We start from the raw sequence: 13,742 nt of genomic DNA on the forward strand, positions 1-13,742 counted from the left end.
ATTGCCACATCTTTCTCCTGCAGAGTGGCTAGTGGATTTGAACCACCGACCTTTTAGTTAGCAGCCATATGCTTAACCACTGTACCACCAGGACTCCCTGAAGTCTTCAGTAGACCTCAAGTTTTAAGCTAAGAGAAGTCACATAATCTTTCAAATTGAAATGCTCATATTGAGTGTACCTTGTTGAGAGAACTATGCCTTCTTTGGATAAAATGACATTTTCACTTTACAAGACTGCATTTCTTTCTGGGAAAAGGTGATGTTCTAATCAGCTCCCACACTACCAGTTTGACAAAATTTAGACTCACTGAAGTTGTAGAAATAGAACTCCAATATGTGTTAGCGCTTCACTGTGGGTGGCTCAATATGAAAAGCTGTTATGCTGAAAGGAAAGCAATTTACAAACATCTTTATGTTTGAAAACATGTTTAAATTTAAAACAATAAGCTTTTCATAATGCATGAATCAGTATCTTTTAAATGTTTCCATGAAGGTAATGTATTCCTTTCTTTATAGGATACTAAATGCTTAATTTTTCTCTTCCACTCACATCCATGGTCTCAGTTGATCATTTTTTTTTTAAGCAATATCCATTTACTGAAATTATTCCTAACATTTTTTTCCAGTTGCTAAACAATGTCAAGATAATTATTAAGTATATATTTCTCTATACAGCTAACTGGCCCTATTATCAAACCTCACACTCTAAAAACTAATTGTATGTAAAGTCAACAGGCTGCATGTTTAAGAATTTTAATTACTTTTCTATGATCACTTTATATTCTGTACATAACATCCAGGTAACACAGCTTCCACAATGATAAGCAGTTTAATTAGAAAGCTAAGATAAGAAAAATGCCTTCTACGTTACCAAATTTGTTCATGCCAGTCGTGTGATAACTTGGACTCATCTTTACTTGCAGAATTTTAAAATGTGAAATGTTACTATTAGGTGATGCCTACTTCCTAACAGTCTAGCAAATGCTTTATTAATATGCCATTTTTTTTCTCTTTTGTACATGTAAACACTACAGTTGTAATTAGATTGCAAAACTGAACCTGGCTTTAATCCCTGTGCCAGTCCAAACAAACAAGTTCTTTCTTATACTCCTAACCTGGCATGGCACAAGAATCACAACAAATAGACGCAAATATAAGCTGTGTGCTGCCAATAGGATGCCTGCCCTTTCCACTGTCTCAGAGGATAGCCATTGATTTCCTAGTTATTATGAACATGAAATTATTGAATGACAGATGATAGAGTGTTAGGTCCTACAAGTATTTTCCCAAATGGGTTATCTAGCCAGGGTTGCCATGGTTACTATGCTGTTTGACAAACCTTCCCACAAAGAACTCTTTGCTGAGAATTCAGCATCAAATAGCACTCTGCTTACCACAGGCTTATGTTAAATTACAGAACTTAGAAGTTTCCTATAAAGACAGAAAAAGAAAAAAAAAAAAAAGGTTTTCTTGCTGGGTGAGACCACTCTGTTATCCAAAGAAGAATCTAAAATGACTCTGAGATATTTCAGTTCAGTATTTTCACCAAGTGGTGAAGACTTTGCCAAGGGCTGGACCCTGTGCTATTAACAAAGGCAATGTTACTCCAGAGAAGATAAATTAATAGCTCTTTGAGCACAGGGTCCATGGGGAATATAAGTTCTGCATCACAACACACAACTCATTAAGAAGGATGCTCACAAATCAGGGGTTTTTTGAACATCTAAAGATTACAGCATTTTTTGCTGGTGTACCACTCACCCTGTAAAGCTGGATTTGGGTTTGCATTTTTCTCTTTTCTGGGTGCCACAGAAAATAAAACATGTTAAATAAAATTAATTTTCTAAATAGAGTACTTAAAGGTATTTTCCAGTGGTAGGCCTCTTCCTAAATTTTTACTTCACACTCAGCAAATTGCAAATGAGAGATTTATAAACTGGTTTGCCCATGCCAAAGGGTCCTGCAGGACAAAAATTTCACATCAAGACACCACATTGAGAACATGAGAATAGCTTGGTCAAGATGAAGAGAGCTGACCTGCAGCTCACTATTAGAGTTCGATTTTTTCTTTTTTTTTTTTTTTAATTTTTCAAGTGCTTTATTTCCTGATTTTATTTCATTCTTTCCAAATATAATTTTCCTTTCATAAAACATTCTGGAAATTGGAGAGCTTCAATATGCTTACTTTTTATATTCAGCAACAACTTCCATTTTAATCTTTCTACAGAAAAGATCATCACACAAAGGAAAGAGAAATTAGATAAAAGTTTGCAACTATTCAATGCTTTATTCAGGAATTAAAGGGGCTCCAAAGCAAACTAATTTTAATTCGTTTTAATTAACAAACTATATGCCATGCCACATTTTTTTTTCCTGTGTAGAGGGAGATATATGAACTAAATGCAAGGAAGAAATGATAAAGGTTCATAATTGCAAACATTTTGAACAAATAGATTTTGCCAAAATTTAACTATCAAGATCACCCTAGTTTGGGACAAAGATTTTAATTAAAATGGAAGTTTAAATATAGCTTAAATAAAATGGAGGTTTAGAATAGCTTAAGCAAACTTTCTGCTGTTTAAAATTTTAATTAACTTGTATCACAGGAAATTCACTGCTTTATCTTGTTCATACTGATAACAGACACATCTGCAGATTTCTACCCAGACCTCTTGACCTCTACAGTCAACTATCTACTGGGAATTTCTATTGGAATTTCTACTGGAATGACCTAAAGATACTTCAAATTTCACATGTTTAATCCTGAACTCGTTGTAGTCACTGTATTCCTTTCCTTGAACTTATAACTTTTTAAGACTGCTGCTGGTTTCTATTTAATAAATGATAGTACCATTTATCCAATTGCCCATGCTAGAAACTGGGGAGTCATCAGTTACACTTCACCTTGCCTCACTCCCTGTATCCCATCACCAAGTGTTACTGATTCTATCTAATTAAAATCTCTTTTACTTCCCACCTCTTTTCATTTCCATGGCTACTATCTTGGTTCAAGGCCACTATGAGCTTTTCTGTATCACAGCTGTAGACTAAATCCTCTTGCATTTATTTAGTCATCATTGTTCTCTCCAGCTAAATTAACCTTTCTAAAACATAAATGTGATTAGGCCACTTTCTTGCTTTAACCTCTTAATAACTCTCCATCACCTTCAAGATATATTTTAATCACCTTACAAAGCATTCAAGCCCTTTCATGATTCAAAGGATGTTACATTATTTATCTTATTCTTGGCCATTTCAGTTCTATTTCCTCTCAACTCTGACCAGTATTATTTTTTTAGATTCCTGATCAGTACTTAAGTTCTTCTTCCTCCAAGTCTTTCATGCACTGTTTTATTTGTAGTGAAAGATACTGTGAATCTCTGAATAGCCCCAAGCCCTTGCTTCTCTTGTGACCTCTACACATTTCAATTTATTTACAGAATCCCCACCACCATCTTTTTTTAAAAAAAAATTTGAGAAGGAATAATACTTTATCCTAAATCTGGAAAACAAACAAAGAGTAAATTCCTGGTATTTACTTGGGGATCTGCTAGAGGATAAGCCAAAAAAAAAAAAAAAAAAATCAGAAAATGGACAATATATTTGGTGAGAACTCATTGAAGATGGGCAGGGAAATAAATGAGAGTAAATCAACCTGATATAGCCTATCACATTGAATGAGGATCTTCTCAATAGTGATTTGCCTGAACTGTCGAGTGAAAACCTGGTCAGAATAAGAATTTCTCAATGAATGCCATCTCTATGAGAGACGAAGCAGAAGATCAGATACCTATTTCTGAGGCTCTGCACTAATGGAGAGCCCTAGAATTTAGCACAAACCTTGAGAAAGTGGGATAGGACCTTAAATTGACTGAGGTAAAGTTTCCAGCACCTTCTAAAGAGGGAGTTCTAACTAGATATAAAGGAAAAGAGAGAACTTGAATCCATGAGCTTGTGTACTAACATATGTACTTATAGGTACTTAGATAAGTCCTGGTAGCACAGTGATTAAAGCACTTGGCTGCAAACTAAAAGGGTGGTACTTTGTACACACTTCTCTGTGGGAGAAAGATGTGGCACTATGCTTCCACAGAGATTACAGGATAGGAAGCCTCACAGGACGTGTCTACTGTATCTTATAGAGTCACTATTATCTCAACTCAATGACAATATTGTTGTTGTTGTTGTTAGGTTCCATGAGTTGGCTCTGACTCATAACAACCCTATATAAAACAAAATGAAACACTGCCAAGTCCTGCACCATCCTCACAATCTTTGCTATGCTTGAGCCCATCATTGCCGGCACTGCATCAATCCATCTCGGTGAGGACCTTCTCCTTTTTCACTGACCCTTCACTTTAACAAGCATAATATTCTCCAAGGAATGGTCCCTTCTGAGAATATGACCAAAGTAGATGAGACAAAGTCTGGCCATTCCTGCTTCCAAGGAGCATTCTGGCTTCACTTCCTCCAGGACAGATTTGTTCATTCTGGCAGTCCTTGGTATTTTCAGTATTCCTCACTAACTCAAAGGCATCAACACTTCTTCAGTCTTCCTTATTTACTATCTAGATTTCATATGCATAAGAAGTGACTGAAAACACCATGGCTTGGATTAAGCACTTCTTATTCTTCAAAGTGACATCTTTGCTTCTTAACACTTTAAAGAGGTCTTTTGCAGCAGATTTGCCCAGTGTAATACATGATGTCTGATTTCCTGACTGCTGCTTCCATGGGTGTTGAATGCAGACCTAAGTAAAATGAATTCCCTGACAACTTCAATCTTTTCTCCATTTATCATGATATTGCTTATTGGTCCAGTTGTGAGGATTTTTGTTTTCTTTATGTTGAGGCGTAATCCATTCTGAAGACTGCAGTCTTTGATCTTCATTGGTGATTCATGTCATCTTCACTTCAGCCAGCAAGTTGTGTCATCTGCATATTACAGGTTGTTAATCAGTCTTCCTTCAATTGTGATGTTGAGTTCTTCTTTATACCTTCTTCTTCACATAGCTTCTGAGATTATTTGCTCAGTATACAGACTGAATAAGTATGGTGAAAGGACACACTCTTCCTGATTTTTAAGCATGAATTATCCCCTTGTTCTGTTTGAAGGACAGTCTCTTGGTCTATGTACAAGTTCCTCATGAGCACAATTAAGCGTTTTGTAATTTACATTCTTTGCAAAGTTATCCATTATTTGTTATGTTCCACACAGTTGAATGATTTTGCATAGTCAAAAAAAAAAAAAAAAACACAGGCAAACATCTTTCTGGTATTCTTAACTTTCAGCCAAGAACTATCTGACATCAGCAATGCTATCCATGTCTCTGAATTCAGCTGGAATTTCTGGAAGTTCCCTGTCAATATACTATGGCAATCAGTTTTGAATTAACTTCAGCAAAAGCTTATTCGCAAATGATATTAATGATACTGTTCAATATTTTTTATATTCTGTTGGATAACCTTTCTTTCCACAAATGTGATCCTCTTCCAGTCAGTCAGCCACGTAGTGGTCTTCCCAATTTCTTGCCACAAATGAGTAAGGGCCTCCAGTGCTGTATCTGTTTGTTGAAACATCTCCATGAGTTTTTCACCAGTTTCCTCAGTGAAGCTTGGATTTCTTCCTTCAATACTATTTGTCCTTGATCATATGCTACCTCTTGAAATAGTTGAACATTGAACAATTCTTTTTGGTACAGCGACTCTGTGTATTCCTTCTATCTTTTTCTGATGTTTCTTGCATTGGTCAATATTGTGTTCATAAAACCAAACCCGACTCACTGCTATCAAGTTGATTCTGACTCATAGCAACCCTCACTGGGTTTCTGAGGTGGTAAATCCTTACGGAAATAAATCACCCCATCTTCCTTCCGCAGAGCAGTTGGTGGGTTTGAACCACCAACTTTCTGATTAGCAGTCAAATTCTCAGGCACTGCGTCACCAGAGCTCCTTTTACTTCGGCCATAGAATCCTTCTTTGTCTTCTTGAGCTCTTTGAAATCTTCTGACAAGAAAAAGCCAATTATTATAATGAAATTTGCAAATATCTGGAGTAAGAAAACCAAAAGGGAAAAACACGCTTGGCATTTCTCAAACTGAAAGAACTGAAGAAAAAAAATTAAGCCTTGAGTTGCACTATTGAAAGATTCTGTGGGGAAAATATTGAATGATGCAGGAAACATCAAAAGAAGATGGAAGGAATGCACTGAGTCACTATTACCAAAAAGAATCGGTCGATATTCAGGAGGTAGCATATGATCAGAAACCAATGGTACTGAAGGAAGAAGTCAAGGCTGCACTGAAAGAATTGACAGAATTGATGAAGAACAAGGCTCCAGGAACTGATGGAATACTCATTGAGATGTTTCAACAAATGGATGGTGCGCTGAAGGCACTTGCTCAGCTATGCCAAGAGATTTAGAAGAGAGCTTCCTGGCCAGCTGACTAGAATAGATCCATATTTGTAACCATTCCAAAGAAAGGTGATCACACAAAATGTGGAAATCATAGAACAATATCATTAATATCACATGCAAGTAAAATCTTACTGAAGATAATTCAAAAATGGTTGCAGTAGTATACTGACAGAGAACTCTCAAAAATGCAAGCTGGATTCAGAAGATGACATGGAATGAGAAATATCATTGCTAATGTTGGAAGGATCTTAGCTGAAAGAAATAATGCCAGAAAGATGTTTACTTATGTTTTATTGACTATGCAAAAGCATTTGATTGTGTGGATCATAACAAATTATGGATTACGTTGAGAAGAATGGGAATTCCAGAACACTTGATTATACTCATAAGGAACCTGTGCATAGACCAGTAGGCCGTTGTTCAAATAGAACAAGGGAGTACTGCAAGGTTCAAAATCATGAAGGGAGTGTGTCAGGGTTTTATCCTTTCACTTATTCAATCTGTGAGCTGAGCAAATAATCTGAAAAGCTGGACTATATTAAGAAGGACATGGCATCAGGATTGGAGGAAGACTCATTAACAACCTGCTATGCTGACAACACAACTTTGCTTGCTGAAAGTGAGGATGACATGAAGCACTTACTAATGAAGATTGAAGACTACAGTCTTCAGTATAGATTGCACCTCAGTTAAAAGAAAACAAAAATCCTCAGAATTGGTTCAATATACAGCTTCACAATGGATGGAGAAAAGATTAAAGTTGTCGAAGAATTCATATTACTTGGTTCTAAAATCAACACCAATGGAAGCAGCACTCGAGACATCAGATGGTGTACTACATTGGGCAAATCTGCTGCAAAAGACCTTTTTCAAATGATGAAGAGGAAAGATGCCTCCTTAAAGACTAACATGCACCTAATCCAAGCCATGGCATTTTCATTTGCCTCGTATACATGTGAGAGCTGGACAATGAATAAGGAAGACTGAAGAAGAGTTGCTGCTTTTGAATAGGGTGTTGGAGAAGAATGCTAAGAGTACCATGGACTGCTAAAAGGACTAACATATCTGTTCTGGAAGGACTGCACCCGGAATGCTCCTTGGAAGTGAGAATGGCAAAAGTTTGACCTACTTTGATCATGTTGTCAGAGGGAACCATTCCCTAGAGAAGGATATCATGCTTGGTAAAGTGGAGGGTCAATGAAGAAGGGAAAGGCTTTCAACGAGATGGACTGACACAGTGGCTGCAATGATGGGCTCAGGTATAGCAAGGATCATGAGGCTGGCACAGGACGGGGCAGTGTTTTGTTCTGCTATGCATAGGGTCACTATGAGTCACAGATGACTCGACAGGATCTAATAGAATAGAATCCTTCAATATTGCAACTTGAGGTTTAAATTTTTTCTTCAATTCTCTAGCTTGAGAAATGCTGTGCGTGATCTTCCCCTTTGGTTTTCTACTTCCATGTCTTCACACATTTCATTATAATACTTTACTTTGTCTTTTCAAGCCACCCTTTGAAATCTTTTGTTCAGATTTTCTATTTCATCATTCTTCCATTTGCTCTAGCTACTCTCCATTTAAGAGCAAGTTTCAGAGTCTCTTCTGACATCCATTTTAGTCTTTTCTTCCTTCACTGTCTTTTTAATGACCTTTTACATTCTTTATGTGTATTTTTGATGTCATCCTGCAACTCATGTGATCTTCAGTCATTGGTGTCAATGCATCAAATCTATTCTTCAGATCGATTCCAAATTCAGGTAGAACATAATCAAGGTTGTATTTTGGTGCTCATGGACTTATTTTAATTTTCTTCAGTTTCATCTTGAACTTGCATATGAGCAATGGATGGTATATTCCACAGTCAGCTTCTGGCCTTGTTGACTGATGATAATGAGCTTCTCCATCACTTCTTTCCACAGATGTAGTCAATCTGATCCCTGTGTATTCCATCTGGTGAGGTCCACATGTATGGCCACTGTTTATGTTGCTGAAAGTGTATTTGCAAAGAACAAGTTGTAGGTCTTGCGAAATTCTATAATACACTCTCTGGTATCATTTCTATCACCAAGGCCATATTTTCCAACTACCAATCTTGATTCCAGCTTTTTCATTCCAATCACCCATAATTATCAATACATTTTGATTGCATGTTTGGTCAGTTTTGAACTACAGAAGTTGGTAAAAATCTTTAATTTCTTCATCTTTGGCTTTAGTGGTTGGTGCATAAATTTGAATAAGAGTAGTATTACCTGGTCTTCCTTGTAGGCATATGGATATTATCCTATCATTGATATCATTATATTTCAGGATAGATTTTGAAATGTCGATCAATGAAATGCCATTTTTCTTTAGTTTGTCATCCCTGGCATAGTATATCATATGATTGTCTGATTCTAAATGGTCAATACTAGTCCATTTCAGCTCACTAATGTCTAGAATATTGATCTTTATGCACTTCATTTCAGTTTTGACAACTTTCAATTTTTCTAGATTCATACTTTATACATTCCATGTTCCAATTATTAATGAATGTTTGTAGCTATTTGTTCTTATTTTGAGAAGAAAATGACACCACCCATCTGTCAGTTTGTCATGCTGTGGTGGGTTGCATGTTCCTGTGAGCCCAGAGGCTATGACATAAATATTTCAAATACCAGCAGGGTCACATGGTAGACAAGTTTCAGAGGAGCTTCCAGACTAAGACAGAATGGGAAGAAGGACAAGGCCATCCACTTCTGAAAAAACTGGCCACTGAAAACCTTATGAATAGTAAGGAAACACTGTCTGATATAGTGTTGGAAATGAGCCCCTCAAATTGGAAGGCACTTGAAATACAACTGGGGAAGTATTGGCTTCTCAAAATGGAGTTGACCTTTTAAAGAACTTTCAGGACCTTCATTTGCTGATGGGGCATGATGGCAATGGATTTGGTATTTTGAAAGTACTGATATTATCTTCTCTTTAACCTTTCTCTCTCCCTCAGCCTTTTCCAGTGAGTTCCCAAGTTAACAGTGTGTTTGAGTGAGTGATTTCTTTCTTATTTTTTGAAATCTTTCTCTTTTTTTTTTGGGAAAATTTCAAACAGACATAAAAGTAAAGAGAATAGTACAATGAACTATATAGACCTGGCATTTATATAGAGCAATCAATCACCAACTCACAGCCTGGGAAACTTTATCAAAGTACAGTGAATTAAAAAACAAAAAAATCAGTGATGTCTGGATTTCAGGGGTGGATCCTTAGGCACTTGGGTCTTTTAAAGTTCTCCAAGTGATATGGTCTGGTATCCAGATTTCACAATAACTGGACTAATCAAGTCAAAACATCTTTTGGATGATAACTCTTCTGGGAATTTGTTCAATTCCTAACACAGAATTTTGGAATCTTTCTTCCATTTCCCTATAGATCTCATACCACCCATCTCAGCCCCCATAATTTCTCTTTGCATGAATAGTTTGTGTAAATTGTCTTTCTATTATTCATTTAATCTACCTGATATTTATTTCTTTCAAGTCAGCTGTTACATTTTGTTTGGTATTGTATTTTTAGTACCTTCCACTATACCTGGTACATAAAATGCAACTATAAAAATATTTTGAGTGAATGAATTATATGCCAGGTTTGAAGCAGCTGTTTGAACAGAACAAGAGGATAGTACTACATGGCTTAAAATCAGGAAAGGTGTGTGTCAGATTGTATCCTTTCACCATTCTTATTCAATCTGTATGCTGAGCAAATAATCTGAGAAACTGGACTTTATGAAGAAGAACGTGGCATCAGGATTGCAGAAAGACTCATTAAAAACCTGCTATATATAAATGACATAACCTTACTTGCTGAAAGTGAAGAATACTTTAAGTACTTATTGATAAATGCAAACTATAGTTTGGAGTATGAATTACATAAAGAAAACAAAATTCCTCACAACTGGACCATAAGCAACATAATGATTAACAGAAAACACTGATGTTGTCAAGAATTTCATTTTACTTGAATATACAATCAATGCCCATAGAAACAGCAGTAAGGAAATCATAAGATGTATTGTACTGGGCAAATCTGCTGCAAAAGACCTCTTTAAACCACTAAAAAGCAAAGGTGTCACTTTGAACACTAAGGTACACCTGATCTAAGCTGTATTTGCAATTGCCTTAAAAGTATGCAAAAGTTGGATAATGAATAAGGAATACTGACGAAGAACTGTTGTTGTTGTTGCAGTTGTGTGCCATCAAGTCGGACCCAACACATAGTGACCCCTCCTTGGATTTTTGGGACAGTATCACTATGGACGTAGGATTGCCCAACCTTCCTTCCAAGGAGTGGCTGGTAGGTTTGAACCACCAGCCTTCTGGTTAGCAGTCAAATGCCTTAGGCACTATGCTACCAGAATGATGTCTTTGAATTATGATGGCAAAGAACATTGAATATACTATGCACTGCCAGAAAAATGAACAAATTTTTCTTGGAAGAAGTACAGCCAGAATGCTCCTTAGAAGTGAGAATGGCAAAAATTTGTCTCACATACTTTGGACTAGTTATCAGGAGGGACCTATCTCTGGAGAAGGACATGGTGTTTGGTAGAGAGTCAGCAAAAAAGACCCCCAACAAGATGGGTTGACACAGTGGCTCCAACAGTGGTCTCAAGCACAGCAATGACTGTGAGGATGGCACAGGTCTGGGCAGTGTTTGCTCTGTTGTGCGTAGGATTGCTATGAGGTAGAACTGACTAAACAGCACCTAACAACAACAACATTGGATAAAATTTACCTTAATATTTCGAAGACTCTAAAGATTGTGTTTCAGTTATCAGAAAAACATCTCATGACTTTTCTAACTAAAACATTAAATCAACTTTTTTTATGAGATCTACCAACAATTTAATTATTCTTTTCTACTCATCATCCCACCTCCCACCATAACCAACTCTTCATTTCTGGTATACTTGTCTACTTCCCATATCAAGAGGAAATTCTGGTAGTATCAGAATCTCAAAATCTTAATATTAAGTGATGTGGACTCTATTTTCAACCTTAATGCAAAGTTGATTTTACCTGGAAGACATTTCAAAAATAACCAAAGTGTTTCCTCCCTATTCCTTACTGTCTCTGATGGAAACACCTAATATCCCACAGCTATTGAAGAGCAAAAGATGGTTCGAAACCCAGTGATCTAATTCTGCTTTCTCTTATGAATGGTCTTTCCACCTCACAACTATTTACAAATGATCTCATTTAAAAATGAGATCAGAATACAGTAACAAGATAAAAAGAAAATAAAAATACAAGCACCAAAGAGCCAATCAACCAAAAAAGAGCAGTTATTTTTCCACACTCATATCCTGAGGTTTACTACCTGCCTCTGTTTAGTATTAAGTGGGCTAGAATCACAAGCTCTCGTCACACAGCTGAATAGTTACATGCTGCCTGCCACTATCAAGGTGGATTTAATTCAAATGAATGAGCAGAAACAGGAATACATTCCACCAATTTTGAGTTTTTTTAAACTTATTAAGTGGCTCTGCTTTCTAGACTTCTAGATAGAGTAACAATTAGAAATATGATTTGAATTATTAAGTGATATAAGTCACTCAACAACGAGACCTGAGTCAGCATGGAAGATATCAAGTTTCCTAATTCTGGCATAATATTATTAACTTCTCTTTTCAATTTAGATCGTTATACAAAAACACTGTGCCAGATGCTATGTAGGCCAAGGGAAGTGAGATATAAGACACTGACTCTTTCCTCAAAGGAGTTAATATTTAATTGATTTTCTTATGCAAAATATAAAATAACCTTTTAGTGTCTGATTAACCACAATAAACAAAATTATTGATCGTTATGATTTTTGATGGCGTATTAATGGTTACTAAATACAAATATTTAATATTGTCCTGGTGGTGGGAATAGTAAGAAGTTAGAAGAGTTGTAAGGAAGGGCTTCACAGGGAACGGGACTTCTGCACTTACCTCCAGGGATGCACAGAAGTGTTTTGCATGAAGAAAGACAAGGAAGAGAGTTTACAGGAGAAGGGCACTGGGTATACAAGGATCCTGAGGAATTTATGTGTTCATAAAATGAAGCAATGGAGCCCTAGTGGCGTGGTTAACCAAAATGTTGGCAGTTCAAATCCACCAAGCAAAATCTGGTGATCTGCCCCTATAAATATTACAGCCGGTTTTAGTTTGATGGGAAGTCCTAGTCTGTTATACAGAGTTTCTATGAGTCCAAAATTAACTCAATGACACTTAACAACAACAACAACATGAAGCAGGTGAATTGTTTTTGGCTGAGCCATAAGTTAGAGAGAACCACAGCAGATTAGGTTTAAAATAAAGATTTGAAACAAGTTATTAACTATTTTTGTGACTCTGATCTTCATCCTGCAGATAACAGTGTTGTTATCAAGTGTTACCAAGTGGCATACTCAGGTTTATGTTAGTGAGGAGGAATTATGGAAACGGGATAAGGAAGTATAAACTAGCTAATCTAGCAAGAGTGTATAAAACACTGTGAAAGGGGAATGGAAAAGGAAGGATGTATTCAAGAAGCCCAGTGAAGGCAGAAATGTCTGTCTCAATCTGCCAGTAAACCAGGCCTGAAGGCACTCAGCTTTCTCACTCTATGGCCCAGGAAGCCCACTGCTTTGTCTGGTGCCAGTCTCTTGGTTCTGCTGCCTCTGCTGTGGTTGTTTCTCTGTGGCTGCTTTTTGTCATCTCTGGTATTAGAGCTCTGTCTCACGGATTGAAGAAGTTCAGCACTGGGATCTCAGGTCCAAAGAACACTCTTTACTCCTGATTCTTCTTTCTTGGTGGTAGTGAGAATCCCCTTGCTGCCTCTCAGATGACTCATTTTAAGCCTAGCAAGATGGCAAAACTGACCAATCCCGACATTAGGCTTCCATACACCTTACAAGAGTGCCATGTACCTTATTTAGATTATTAGCAAACTATCTATTCCCCCTGTTTTGGCCACAAGCACCTTAGTCATCTTGTGGGAGCCACAAAGACCATGGCTAGAAGGGCCACACCAAGCAATTCACTGCACTAAAGTCAATTTGAAAAAAGAGAAAAACCTAAAACATGTTTACTATAAATGTTAGGGAAATGGATGTTATTACTGTGAGGTACTGGAGAGAAACTTTCAGTTTCAAATAACCTGTCTTGCTTCTCAGTAGACTTTTATTAAGTGTTCCCTGAATAAAGGAAAAGGTATATTTATTTGTTTTGGCTAAAGGCATGCAAAGGGTCAAGTTGGTGACAAGATCATGGCTCTGTGAATGTTTTTAACTTATGTAGCAAGCTTATCAAAGAAAAGTATAACG

The 13,742-nt window shown here is 36.8% G+C and overlaps 1 protein-coding gene across 1 annotated transcript in view; it reads right to left on the reverse strand.

Annotated features, from left to right (window-relative positions):
• The window catches only part of PDZRN4 (PDZ domain containing ring finger 4), a 591,189-nt gene that overhangs the window by 307,215 nt on the left and 270,232 nt on the right, over positions 1–13,742 (reverse strand). The gene's annotated exons all lie outside the window — the stretch shown is intronic.

Source organism: Orycteropus afer, unplaced genomic scaffold (assembly GCF_000298275.1).
Source record: "Orycteropus afer afer isolate SDZICR_OR568_19922 unplaced genomic scaffold, OryAfe1.0 scaffold00045, whole genome shotgun sequence".
In the NCBI taxonomy this organism is placed as follows: domain Eukaryota; kingdom Metazoa; phylum Chordata; class Mammalia; order Tubulidentata; family Orycteropodidae; genus Orycteropus; species Orycteropus afer.